Raw genomic sequence first — 15,140 nt, forward strand, 5'->3', positions numbered from 1 at the left:
AACCCATTAGGATTCCAAGTTGGTGACTTGTGGCTGCAGGCCATTCAATTTTTGTAAAGGTTAAAATACTATTTTACTTGACTTTTTTTCAATCACTGCCCACGGTGAGGTAAAGCATTTCCAAAGGGATTCTAATGTTGAAATTTGTGACTCCATTGAGACTACTACCATCTATGTCATACTCGTGACCCCTCAATCTCAGGGCTCAGTAGGAAAGTTATATATAACAGCTAGCATACTGAGAAAGCATACTGAAACAGTGGTAACACATGGGAAGGAATTTATTAGAGGAATTTGTGCTCACACTGAAAAAGAAAGACACAAATCACAACTATCGTGAATAAATTGTGCGCACATGTTTTAAATGTAGTGCTGGGGTGTAGGCTGTCCGATGTGATCAACTAATAAGCGTTTGGGTGGTTACAAATGATCAAAACTCTCTATTTCTCATTTTGCCTCTTGGAAACATTGGTTAATGGACCTTTTTTACATTACTGGTCTTGTGCAGAAAATTGTCCCTTTTCCAAGCTTTGAGCAGTAAAGGTAACAAAGCCTCGGGATTGCTTCTCTATTTGTAATCAGTTTCTCATTAAAATAAAATAATGACCCTCATGCACAAATGCCAGGCTCAGTTTGTATCTTCTGACATAGTATGCAATTTAGTCCTCACACACACCCGCAAACATTCATGCTCACAGATGAACAACGCATTCGGAAAGTATTCAGACCCCTTGACTTGTTCCACATTTTGTTACTTTACAGCCTTATTCTAAAATGTATTAATTTGTTTTTTCTTCTTCACCAATCTACACACAATACTCCATAATGGCAAAGCAAAAGCAGGTTTTGAGATGTTTTTGCAAATGCAGAAAAAAAATGAAATAACACATGTACATGCTGTAAGTATTCAGACCCTTTACTCACCACTTTGTGGATGCACCTTTGACAGTGTTTACAGCCTCAAGTCTTCTTGGGTAGGACGCCACAATACCAGTCAAAAGTTTGGACAGATCTACTCATTCAATGGTTTCCCTTAAATTTGACTATTTTCTACATTGTAGAATAATAGTGAAGACATCAACACTATGAAATAACAAATATGGAGTCATGTAGTAACTGAAAAAGTCTTAAACAAAACAACATATATTTTATATTTGAGATTCTTCGAAGTAGCAACCCTTTGCCTTGATGACAGCTCTGCACAACCAGCTTCACCTGGAATGCTTTTCCAAGTCTTGAAGGAGTTCCCACATATGCTGAGCACTTGTTGGCTGCTTTTCCTTCACTCTGCAGTTCAACTCATCCCAAACCATCTCAACTGTGTTGAGGTTGGGTGATTGTGGAGGCCAAGTCATTTGATGTAGCACTCCATCACTCTCCTCCTTGGTCAAACAGCCCTTACACAGCCTGGAGGTCTGTTGGGTAATTGTCCTGTTGAAAAGCAAATGATAGTCCCACTAAGTGCAAAGCAGATGGGATGGCGTGTTGCTGTAGAATGTTGTGTTAGCCATGCTGGTTAAGTGTGCCTTGAATTCGAAATAAATCACAGACAGTTTCACCAGCAAAGCACCCTCATACCATCACACCTCCATGCTTCAAGGTGGGAACCACACATGCGGAGATCATCCATTCACCTACTCTGTGTCTCCCAAAGACACGGCGGTTGGAACCAAAAATCTTAAATTTGGACTCATTGGGAAAAAAGTACAGATTTCCACCGGTCTAATGTCCATTGCTCGTGTTTCTTGGCCCAAACAAGTCTCTTCTTATTATTGGTGTCCTTTAGTAGTGGTTTCTTTGCAGCAATTTTACCATGAAGTCCTGAGTCACGCAGTCTCCTCTGAAGAGTGGATGTTGAGGTGTGTCTTACTTGAACTCAGTGAAGCATTTATTTGGGCTGCAATTTCTGAGGCTGGTAACTCTAATGAACTTACATACTCTGCAGCAGAGGTAACTCTGGGTCTTTCTTTCCTGTGGCGGTCCTCATGAGAGACAGTTTCATCATAGAGCATGATGGTTTTTGCGACTGTACTGAACTTTTCCGGATTGACTGACCTTCATGTCTTAAACTAATGATGGACTGTCATTTCTCTTTGCTTATTTGAGCTGTTCTTGTCATTTTATCGACTTGGTATTTTACCAAATAGGGCTCCCTTCTATATACCGCCCATACCTTATCACAACACAACTTATTGTCTCAAATGTATTAAGAGGGAAAGAAATTCCACAAATGAACTTTTTACAAGGCACACCTGTTAATTGAAATGCATTCCAGGTGACTACCTCATGACGCTGCTTGAGAGAATGCCAAGAGTATGCAAAGCTATCTTTAAGGAAAAGGGTGATTAACACGTTTTTGGTTAATACATGATTCCATACATGATTCCATATGTGTTATTTCATATGTAGAAAATAGTAATATATATATTTTTTAAGCATGAATGAATGAAGAGGAGTGTCCAAAAGTTTGACTGGTACTGTATATTTGGTGGAGTTTATACCTTTCTTCTCTGTTGATCCTTTCAAGCTCTGTCAAGTTGGATGGGGAGCGTCGCTGCACAGCTATTTTCAGGTCTCTCCAGAGATGTTCGATTGGGTTCAAGTCTGGGCGCTGGTTGGGCCACTCAAGGACATTCTGGTTGAGCCACTCAAGGCCACTCCTGCGTTGTCTTGGCTGTGTGCTTAGGATCGTGGTCCTGTTAGACTTGAGTGAATGTTCTCCTTCCAAGGTCCTGAGCTCTCTGGAGCAGGTTTTCATCAAGGATCTCTCTGCCCCGATCACCTTTGCCACGATTCTGACAAGTCTCCCAGTCCCTGCCGCTGAAAAACATCCCAGCAGCATGATGCTGCCACCACAATGCTTCACCGTAGGGATGGTGCCAGGCTTCCTTCAGATGTGACGCTTGACATTCAGGTCAAAGAGTTCAATCTCGGTGTCATCAGACCAGAGAATCTTGTTTCTCAGGGTCTGACAGTCCTTTAGGTGCCTTTTGGCAAACTCCAAGCAGGCTGTCATGTGCTTTTTACTGAGGAGTGGCTTTCATCTGGCCAGTTGACTATAAAGTCCTGATTGGTGGAGTGCTGCAGAGATAGTTCCTAATCTCCACAGAGGAAATCTAGAGCTATGTCAGAGTAACCATCGGGTTCTTGGTAATTTCCCTGACCTTGGCCTTTCTCCCCCAATTTCTCAATTTGACAAGGTGGCAATCGCTAGGAGGAGTCTTGGTGGTTCCAAACTTCTTCCATTTAATAATTATGGAGGCCACTGTGTTCTTGGGGACCTTCATGCTGCAGACAATTTTTGGTACCCTTCCATCTATGCCTTGACACAACCTCTCGTACCTCTACGGACAATTCCTTCGACATCTTGGCTAGGTTTTTGCTCTGACATTCACTGTCAGCTGTGGGACCTTGTATAGACAGGTATGGGTCTTTACAAATAATTTCCAATCAGTTGAATTTATCACAGTTGGACTCCAATCAAGTTGTAGAAACATCTCAAGGATGATCAATTCAAACAGGATGCACCTGAGGTAAATTTCAAGTCTCATAGCAAAGGGTCTAAATACTTTTGTAAATAAGGTATTTAGTAGTTTTTTAAATAAATGTACACACATTTATAAAAGCCTGTTTTTGCTTCGTCATTATGGGGTGGATTGATTAGGGAAAAAACAATTTAATCAATTTTAGAATAAGGCTGTAAAGTAACAAAATGTGGAAAAAGGGAAGGGATATGAATATTTTACGAAAGCACTATGTGCCACATGTGCATCCGAACAGTTGAAATTGATGGCTTTTCCTTATCTCATGTGCCATGTACACATTATATGACATGGGACACATTACAAAATATTACACTGTCCGGCAATGGGGTCTGCTGTTCATGTACTGCAGTAGATTTTCCCCTTGCATTATGCATCAATTTAATCTAACTGTGTTATATTTGATATGCAGATATGCCATGTATATGTTCAAAATCATCAAACATATTAATTAATATTGGGGGTATCATTTTGATCTGATACGGCAGTATTTACATATAATAGTAAAAACATCATGGGTAAACACTTCAGAGGCTGTATTTTAATGTTGGGGAAGCTACTCTGAAAATACAGTTTACGAAGATACCAATTACTTCACACTGGAAGAAGTTAAACTTCAATACTTAAACTACAATACTTTAAAGCTTTAAGCTACCCTTTAGTTTACTTCAACTTCCGGCGCCGACAGAGATGGCCGCCTCGCTTCGCGTTCCTTGGAAACTATGCAGTTTTTAGTTTTTTTACGTGTTATTTCTTACATTGGTACCCCAGGTCATCTTAGGTTTCATTACATACAGTCGAGAAGAACTACTGAATATAAGAGCAGCGTCAACTCACCATCAGTACGACCAAGAATGTGACTTTCCCGGAGCAGATCCTGTGTTCTGCATTTCACCCAGGACAACGGAATGGATCCCAGCCTGCGACCCAAAACAACGACGTCGTAAAAGAGGCAAACGAAGCGGTCTTCTGGTCAGGCTCCGGAGACGGGCACATCACGCGCCACTCCCTAGCATACTACTCGCCAACGTCCAGTCTCTTGACAACAAGGTTGATGAAATCCGAGCAAGGGTAGCATTCCAGAGGGACATCAGGGACTGTAACGTTCTTTGCTTCACGGAAACATGGCTCACTCGAGAGACGCTATCGGAGTCGGTGCAGCCAGCTGGTTTCTCCACGCATCGTGCCGACAGAAACAAACATCTTTCTGGTAAGAAGAGGGGCGGGGGCGTATGCTTTATGGTTAACGAGACGTGGTGTGGTCACAACAACATACAGGAACTCAAGTCCTTCTGTTCACCTGATTTAGAATTCCTCACAATCAAATGTCGACCGCATTATCTACCAAGGGAATTCTCTTCGATTATAATCACAGCCGTATATATTCCCCCCAAAGCAGACACATCGATGGCTCTGAACGAACTTTATTTGACTCTTTGCAAACTGGAATCCATATATCCTGAGGCTGCATTCATTGTAGCTGGGGATTTTAACAAGGCTAATCTGAAAACAATCTCCCTAAATTGTATCAGCATATCGATTGCGCAAACAGGGCTGGTAAAACCTGAGATCATTGCTATTCTAACTTCCGTGATGCATATAAGGCCCTCCCCCGCACTCCTTTCGGAAAAGCTGAGCACGACTCCATTTAGTTGCTTCCTGCCTACATACAGAAGCTAAAACAAGAAGCTCCCACGCTGAGGTCTGTTCAACGCTGGTCCGAACAATCTGATTCCACGCTCCAAGACTGCTTCCATCACGTGGACTGGAATATGTTTCGTATTGCGTCAGACAACAACATTGATGAATACGCTGATTCGGTGAGCGAGTTCATTAGAACGTGCGTTGAAGATGTCGTTCCCATAGCAACGATTAAAACACTCCCAAACCAGAAACACTCCCAAACCAGAAACCGTGGATTGATGGCAGCATTCGTGTGAAACTGAAAGCGCGAACCACTGCTTTTAATCAGGGCAAGGTGACCGGAAACATAACCGAATACAAACAGTGTAGCTATTCCCTCTGCATGGCAATCAAACAAGCTAAGCGTCAGTATATAGACAAAGTAGAATCGCAATTCAACGGCTCAGACACAAGAGGTATGTGGCAGGGTCTACAGTCAATCACGGATTACAAAAAGAAAACCAGCCCAGTCACGGACCAGGATGCCTTGCTCCCAGGCAGACTAAATAACTTTTTTGCCCGCTTTGAGGACAATACAGAGCCACTGACACGGCCCGCAACCAAAACATGCGGACTCTCCTTCACTGCAGCCGAGGTGAGTAAAACATTTAAACGTGTTAACCCTCGCAAGGCTGCAGGCCCAGACGACATCCCCAGCCGCGCCCTCAGAGCATGCGCAGACCAGCTGGCTGGTGTGTTTACGGACATATTCAATCGATCCCTATCCCAGTCTGCTGTTCCCACATGCTTCAAGAGGGCCACCATTGTTCCTGTTCCCAAGAAAGCTAAGGTAACTGAGCTAAACGACTACCGCCCCGTAGCACTCACCTCCGTCATCATGAAGTGCTTTGAGAGACTAGTCAAGGACCATATCACCTCCACCCTACCTGACACCCTAGACCCACTCCAATTTGCTTACCGCCCAAATAGGTCCACAGACGATGCAATCTCAACCACACTGCACACTGCCCTAACCCATCTGGACAAGAGGAATACCTATGTGAGAATGCTGTTCATCGACTACAGCTCAGCATTTAACACCATAGTACCCTCCAAACTCATCATCAAGCTCGAGACCCTGGGTCTCGACCCCGCCCTGTGCAACTGGGTACTGGACTTCCTGACGGGCCTCCCCCAGGTGGTGAGGGTAGGTAACAACATCTCCACCCCGCTGATTCTCAACACTGGGGCCCCACAAGGGTGCATTCTGAGCCCTCTCCTGTACTCCCTGTACACCCACGACTGCGTGGCCACGCACGCCTCCAACTCAATCATCAAGTTTGCGGACGACACAACAGTGGTAGGCTTGATTACCAACAATGACGAGACGGCCTACAGGGAGGAGGTGAGGGCCCTCGGAGTGTGGTGTCAGGAAAATAACCTCACACTCAACGTCAACAAAACTAAGGAGATGATTGTGGACTTCAGGAAACAGCAGAGGGAACACCCCCCTATCCACATCGATGGAACAGTAGTGGACAGGGTAGTAAGTTTTAAGTTCCTCGGCATACACATCACAGACAAACTGAATTGGTCCACCCACACAGACAGCATCGTGAAGAAGGCGCAGCAGCGCCTCTTCAACCTCAGGAGGCTGAAGAAATTCAGCTTGTCACCAAAAGCACTCACAAACTTCTACAGATGCACAATCGAGAGCATCCTGTCGGGCTGTATCACCGCCTGGTACGGCAACTGCTCCACCCACAACCGTAAGGCTCTCCAGAGGGTAGTGAGGTCTGCACAACGCATCACCGGGGGCAAACTACCTGCCCTCCAGGACACCTACACCACCTGATGTCACAGGAAGGCCATAAAGATCATCAAGGACAACAACCACCTGAGCCACTGCCTGTTCACCCCGCTATCATCCAGAAGGCGAGGTCAGTACAGGTGCATCAAAGCTGGGACCGAGAGACTGAAAAACAGCTTCTATCTCAAGGCCATCAGACTGTTAAACAGCCACCACTAACATTGAGTGGCTGCTGCCAACACACTGACTCAACTCCAGCCACTTTAATAATGGGAATTGATGGGAATTTATGTCAAATATATCACTAGCCACTTTAAACAATGCTACTTAATATAATGTTTACATACCCTACATTATTTATCTCATAGGTATACGTATATACTGTACTCTATATCATCTACTGCATCTTTATGTAATACATGTATCACTAGCCACTTTGAACTATGCCACTTTGTTTACATACTCATCTCATATGTATATACTGTACTCGATACCATCTACTGCATCTTGCCTATGCCGCTCTGTACCATCACTCATTCATATATCTTTATGTACATACTCTTTATCCCTTTACACGTGTGTGTATAAGGTAGTAGTTTTGGAATTGTTAGCTAGATTACTCGTTGGTTATTACTGCATTGTCGGAACTAGAAGCACAAGCATTTCGCTACACTCGCATTAACATCTGCTAACCATGTGTATGTGACAAATAAAATTTGATTTGATTTGATAAAACTTTTAAAAAACAGTTACCACATCTAAACTACTTTGTGAAGAATTATATCTAAATCTAAATTGTCAGACTACAAATTGCAAGACATCACTCTGGAGTCAGATGTTAACAGAATGTGTAATTTAGCCTATTGAACACAAAAAGTGAGAATTAGGCAGGTTTGATAGTGAAAAAGAAAGGAAATTCTTACCTACTTCACACACATTTTATTTTAGCCCAAAAAGTAGCTTGTAGTTCCAGTAGTTAGCTAAACCACTACACAAAGTAATTAAGTACGGAAAGCACTACCAAGATTTTTATTTAGTTCAACTACCACCAAGCTACTGCAAAATGTAATTACTGCTTCAATATGTAACTTTTTGTACGACATAGAAATATGTCACACCCTGATCTGTTTCACCTGTCTTGTGCTTGTTTCCATACCCCACCAGGTGTCTCCTGTTATTCCCCATTATCCCCTGTCTATTTATACTTGCATTTTCTGTTTGTATGTTGCCATTTCGTGTTGTTTTGTCAGGTCTTACCAGCATCTTTCCTGTTCAAGTTTTTGTTTCCTAGTCTTCCCGGTTCTCACCTTTCTGCCTGTCCTGACCCTGATTCTGCCTGACGTTCTGTCCCTGATTGAATCTGCATTGGATTATGAACCTCTGCCTGCAGTCGACCTGCCCTTGCCTGCCCCTTTGTTATAATCAAACTGTCTGCATCTGGGTCAAATCCTGAGTCGTGATAGTAATTCTCATTGAAAGCAAGTCTAAGAAGCTGTAGATCTATTTGCACAATTTCTATGATTCCTGTTTTTAAGTTTTGTTTTTGCATTTGAAAATACAATATCTTTGGTTATGGAAAATATATTTCACAGACGTTTAGATGGTACAATGATTCTCTACACTATACTTGCTTGTTAAAGCTTTCACATAAACTGAAATTAGGTTAAGTATTAGAATTTTAACAACCAGGAAATGGCGGAGCGATTTCTGCATAGTGAATCTATAAAATTATAATTTGAACAACATGTATTTCACTACTGTCCAACACGGATTTGCCATTGCATTGCATCACCCCTTTATCATATTTGTTTTTCAAAAAGCTAATCAAAGAAAGTGCCAGCTTTCAGGTGTGTAACAATAGTGCTCCCCTTCAGCAATATACTACCATATGACTTTTATATTAGTTGCTAAGACATTTATTAGCTTGAAATGCAAAATGATACAGCTTTTTGTTGGCAATGTGCACACAATGGAGGTAGCAGACATAATGGTTAGTGCTACCTGGGATCCTTTGGTTGTCCATACCCTAAACCCTAACCCTAATCCCTACCTTAACTCTAACATTAACCATAACTCTAACTTTAACCCTTAACCTTTTAAATGCCAATTTCAAATGGGGTGAGGTCAGAGTTGGGACGTCCTAAGGATTCCGTTTAGACTTTTGCCAGACCGAAGTAGACAGCCGTGCTCACCCTGTTGTGATGAGGTTTGCTCGCTGCCACTGAAGGCAATAAAACTACGGTAGTCATTCATTTTTAATGGAAAAGAAGCGAAGTGGGCGAGGGGGCTGTTGGGCAACCCAAGCATGCGCAAGGGACTGGAAATGGATGGAAATAAATTGTTGGAAAACTTAATTTTATGCAAATGACACTATGTTTTGACCATATCAATAATCTCGCATTAAATCCACGCTGCAGAACGGCATTTTTAAATTAAAAGTGTCCTGGAGCAGTAGGGTGGTTATGGCTGTTGTTTATTGGCTTCATTAGTGGAAGGTCTGCACTCAGTAACGAGATTTTTCATTATTTTATGCTTTTTTATACATTGAGGCAACAAGACCAAAGAAAGAAAGGTTTAGGTTGTCAGACAATAACAGTGTCTACAACACATTAATACAAGGGTTTGACCAGTGGAGAATTTGGAGACTTGCAGTTTACAATATTAGAACTTAACATAGTTCTAAAGGTTTTGTCTCATATTGAAATACTTCGAATATGAATGGATGGATGAGAAACCTACACTTTGCTGGTAAAATAAATTAAAACATGGTCCCAAATGGGAAATAGCTATTAAAACCCAAAGGATTAAAAACATAATTTTGTTGTAGTACGCCATGTGTGTCGTCTATGCAATGTGTTATTGACAACATTGTGACGGGTTCTTTCTCTCCACTTCCCATCATCTCATGCGATTGTACTGATCTATTGTGCTATTATTTAGTGGCAGCTGGTCTCTTCAATTTTATTGGAAAGTTGCTGGATGGCTTCTTCTCCTCTGCTGTCAGTACGGATACAGTAAGTGGTCTGGTGGCAGCAGACCTTCCATAACCACAATACACACCTGATCTCATTTGATCAGTCATTGTTACGGTTTTCTTCCGTCGAAAGAGAGTCGGACCAAAATGCAGCGTGGTTAATACGATACATGTTTAATGACGAAATAAACACGACAATACAAAAACAAGAAACGGAACGTGAAAACCTATACAGCCTATCTGGTGACAATAACACAGAGACAGGAACAATCACCCACGAAACACTCAAAGAATATGGCTGCCTAAATATGGTTCCCAATCAGAGACAACGAGAATCACCTGCCTCTGATTGAGAACCGCCTCAGGCAACCATAGACTTTGCTAGAACACCCCACTAAGCCACAATCCCAAAACCTACGAAAAACCCCCATACATAAACACAACACAAAATAAACCCATGTCACACCCTGGCCTGACCAAATAAATATAGAAAACACAAAATACTAAGCCCAGCGCATGACAGTCATTGATGTGTCACTCTCAGAACAAAATAGGATATGAGGAGAGAGCTTTTGGGCTCCATAGTTTATAATGCATCACTTCTAATGGGCGTATTGGATTAGTGGCAATGGACTGGAGACTGAGAGAAAGGGCCTTTTAAGAGTTAAAGAGCTTGATAGCTCAACCTGACAGAGAAGAAAGTAACATCCCTTTGAAAATGAGTTGACCATCCACAATGCTAGGCTACATCCTCTGAGAGAGTTACTTTTTAATGCATCAAAGGGGTCATTCAGGTTAGTGTCTTGGCTTTTGGCCTTGGGGAAATGGGACTTTAATTGAAGCGGTGACTGCTGTGGCCTTCAGAACTAGTCCTGTGTCAAAGGCTTGAGACCCCCTTGGCTAGGGTTCAAAGATATGAGTGTGGAGGTCAAATCCATTCTGTACAATTGTCCTTTTATCATTACAAAGTGTTAAATAGGTGAGCAGTACCACACACTAGGCAAAAAGTCTAAAGTTCCTTCATTGAAAAGAGTCTTTGAAGAAGAGGTTTTTGTCCTGGATAGTCATGGAAAATGGAAACCTGATTTAAGTTGTAACACTGACCTGTGCCTCTGTCCTGAGTGCCTGTGTTGTTGCTAACCAGTCTAACCCTCTTAGCTAGGGTGAGTAAAATGGTCAGAGTGAGGTGTTCTCTTATTTGTTCCGGCTAGTAGCTAGCTAGCTTCTGTGCTTGAAGTCACTTTTCAGCCGGAGCATCCAGCATCCAGAAAGATAATTTACTAGCCCTGTGTTACTATGCATTACCTAGTGAAACACAATATATATGCAGAGTTATAGAGTAAATTACTGGGGGAGTTAGGTGAGAAAGAAAGAGAGAGAGATGAAAAGTAGAATAGAGGCTCAGTTAGTTTTATTATCAGTTTATGGTCCCATTTGTTTCAAAGGTTTTGGTCGAGCCTTCGACCTTGGGAGTACAACAGCAATTATATACATTTTATGAAATTAAGGCCTTTCTCATACCAAAAGGAAACAACCCAATGCACTTAATCTTTCTGTACCCTCACTGACTATGAAGGAAAACATTTTTAAGAGATGTGAGATCTTTGGTTATTTATTTGTGGTAAACATACATGTTTCTACTGTTGCAAATCAAATGTACTAATGTAGGACATTACCAGGTACTCTTTGGCAATCTATGGTAACTTTGGTAATTTAGAGTTGAATAACTTTTTTTAAAGTATCCATACATGGTATTCATTTTTATATCTGTATTATATACAAAGCAACCCTCAGACAGGTGTAGCTCCAGTAGGAACCTTTGGCCGCAAGGTGCGTTCAAAGTGTCGATGATCAATGTGTCCTGCAATTCAGTTCTCGCAGCTAGCTGCGTTCTTCATCAACGCATGAGCCGAGTGATCCACCGCTAAGAGTTGTACTCTTTTATTTTTTGGTTTTACGCAGAGGCTAGTGGCTAGACGGGATTGGGGAGGTTGCCCTCCTTTCCCCTGCCTGTCCTTCGCCAGAGTGAGAGCAAAAAGGATTACGGTTGAACAAAAAGTGTCCAGGTGCTCCACCTTCTCCAAATCGACGGGAGGGGAGACATTAAGCCCCACCTGTGCCGGGGCACATAGTGGTTGGCTAGGTTCCCGGAGCCGTGTGAGGGTCCTGGGGGACACCCAAGCAGCTTAATGTTGGAGAACGAGGCGGGAAGACCCCATTCACCGGCAACCCTCAATCCCCTTTGGGGCACGGCCGACACACCTGCCCACAGGTGTGCCATGCGGCCGTGCCTTACGGGGAAAGGGGTGGAGCCGGTCGGGCGCAACCCAGATGACACCCTCCCGGCCAATAACCCTGCGCAGAGGGAAGGGAGAGGCGGGGGGCGTGAGCCCCCTACCCAGCCCACAGCAGAGTTTTGTTTTTGGAGCACTTCTGCAGGTTCACCTTCGGAATCCTTGTTACAACTTTTACTTCATCTAGATAGTCAAGTTTGGTCGTCCTCTCGGCGCTCTGCCAGGGCTGTGACCGACCTCGGCAGGGCTGATCCGAGGACCTCACTAAACCGTCCAATCGGTCATAGTGATGGGCGGTGTGTACAAAGGACAGGGATTTAATCAACGCAAGAGTATTACCCACGCTTACTGGGAGTTCCTTGTTCATGGGAAATAATTGCAATCCCCAATCCCTATCACGAGTGGGGTTCAGCAGGTTACCCACGACTCTCAGCGAAGGGTAGACACACGCTGATCCGCTCAGTTTGGCGTGCGTGCAGCCCCAGACATCTAAGGGCATCACAGACCTGTTATTGCTCATGTGGCTGAATGCCACTTGTCCCTCTAAGAAGTTGGATCACTCTACCAACTAAGAACGGCCATGCACCACCACCCACAGAATCGAGAAAGAGCTATCAATCTGTCAATCCGTTCCGTGTCCGGGCCAGTTGAGGTTTCCTGAGTTGAGTCAAATTAAGCCACAAGCTCCACTCCTGGTGGTGCTCTTCCGTCACTTCTTTTTAGTTTCAGCTTTGCAACCATACTCTCCTCCAGAACCCAACTAATTTGGTTTCCCGGACACTGCCCCGCGGGTCATGGGAATAACGCCGCCGGATCGCTAGTTGGCATCATTTATGGTTGGAAGTACGACAGTATCTGATTGTCTTTGAACCTCCAACTTTCATTTTTGACAAATGAAAACATTATTGGCAAATGCTTTCTTTTTCACCCTTCTTGCGCCGGTCCAAGAATTTCACCTCCAGCGGCACAATATGAATGCCTCCGGCCGTTCCTCTTAATCATGGCCCCAGTTCAGAAGAAAAACCAACAAAACAGAACCGGAGTCCTATTCCATTATTCCTAGCTGCGGTATTCAGGCGACCAGGCCTGCTTTGAACACTCTAATTCTTTCAAAGTAAACGTTTCGGACCCCACGGGACACTCAGTTAAGAGCATCGAGGAGGCACCGAGAGGCAGGGGATGGGACAGGCGGTAGCTCGTCTCATGGCGAATGACAGCTGGATCCAGAGATCCAACTATGAGCTTTTTAACTGCAGCAACTTTACAATACGCTATTGGAGCTGGAATTACTGCGGCTGCTGGCACCAGACTTGCCCTCCAATGGATCCTCATTAATGGATTTAAAGTGTACTCACTCCAATTACAGGACCTCAAAAGTGTCCTGTATCATTATTTTGGGTGTGGGTGTGGGTAATTTGTACACCTGCTACCTTCCTTTGATGTTGTAGCCATTTCTCAAAGAAGATATAAAACATCCTAAAGATTGATTACATAAAAAAACTATGTTAGAAAGGATTACCTACACACACAGACCAGTTCATAACAGAAGCGTGCTACATGGCAGACCAATCTGATCTCCTCTCTCGGAATGTCCAGCCCACTCATTATCTCCAAGTTGATGATGTGGTTGTTACTGACAAAAAGAACATAGCTGAGCTCTTTAATCACCACTTCATTAACCTTTCTGCGATATGTGGGACGCTACCGTCCCACCTGGCCAAAAGCCAGAGAAAATGCAGAGTGCCAAATTCAAATAAATTACTATAAATATCAAACTTCCATGAAACCACACATGTAAGATACCAAATTAAAGCTACACATGTTGTGAATCCAGCCAACATGTCAGATTTCAAAAAGGCTTTTCGGCGAAAGCAAACAATGCTATTATCTGAGGATAGCACCTCCGTAAACAAAGAGAGAGAAGCATATTTCAACCCTGCAGGCGTGACACAAAACCCAGAAATAAAAATATAAATCATGTCTTACCTTTGACGAGCTTCTTCTCTTGGCACTCCAATATGTCCATTAAACATCACAAATGCTCCTTTTGTTCGATTAATTCCGTCATTATATATCCAAAATGTCCATTTATTGGTCGCGTTTGATCCAGAAAAACATTGGTTCCAACGTGACTACAAAATATCTCAAACGTTACCTGTAAATTTTGCCAAAACATTTCAAACTACTTTTGTAATACAACTTTAGGTATTTTTTAAAGTAAATAATCGATCAAATTGAAGACGGGATGATCTGTGTTCAATACAGGAAGAAAACAAACTGACGCTACCTTTCTGTTCACAACGCCTCTAACAAACAGTACACTTGAAGTGACCCTCGTTTTGAACAGGGCTACTTCTTCATTACACAAAGGAAAAACCCACACCAATTTCTAAAGACTGGTGACATCCATTGGAAGCGGTAGGAACTGCAAGAAGATCCCTTACAAATCTGGATTCCCAATGAAACCCATTGAAAAGAGAGTGACCTCAAAAAACAAAATCTGAATGGTTTTTCAGCCTGCAACATAAGTTCTGTAATACTCACGTACATGATTCAAACAGTTTTAGAAACTTAAGAGTGTTTTCTATCCAAATCTACTAATAATATGCATATCTTATCTTCTGGGGATGAGTAGCAGGCAGTTGAATTTGGGCATACATTTCTTCCGGACGTGAAAATACTGCCCCGTGTCACCAAGAAGTTAACTTCTTTGGGGTAGGGGGCAGTATTGGGTAGCTTGGATGAAAACCTTCCCCAAATTAAGCTGCCTGCTACTTAGCCGTAAAAGCTAGAATATGCATATAATTGTAAATATGTAAATTTGGATAGAAAACACTCTGAAGTTTCTAAAACTGTTTGAATGATGTCTGTGAGTATAACAAAACTCATATGGCAGG

General features: G+C 42.8%; 1 non-coding gene across 1 annotated transcript; it reads right to left on the reverse strand.

The window, feature by feature from the left end:
• Positions 1–11,733: 11,733 nt before the first annotated feature.
• Positions 11,734–11,882, reverse strand: LOC112255572. Its single transcript, XR_002954298.1, has one exon. It is a non-coding gene; the product is annotated as a 5.8S ribosomal RNA (ribosomal RNA).
• Positions 11,883–15,140: the final 3,258 nt, after the last annotated feature.

Source organism: Oncorhynchus tshawytscha, linkage group LG07 (assembly GCF_018296145.1).
Source record: "Oncorhynchus tshawytscha isolate Ot180627B linkage group LG07, Otsh_v2.0, whole genome shotgun sequence".
Classification (NCBI taxonomy): Eukaryota; Metazoa; Chordata; class Actinopteri; order Salmoniformes; family Salmonidae; genus Oncorhynchus; species Oncorhynchus tshawytscha.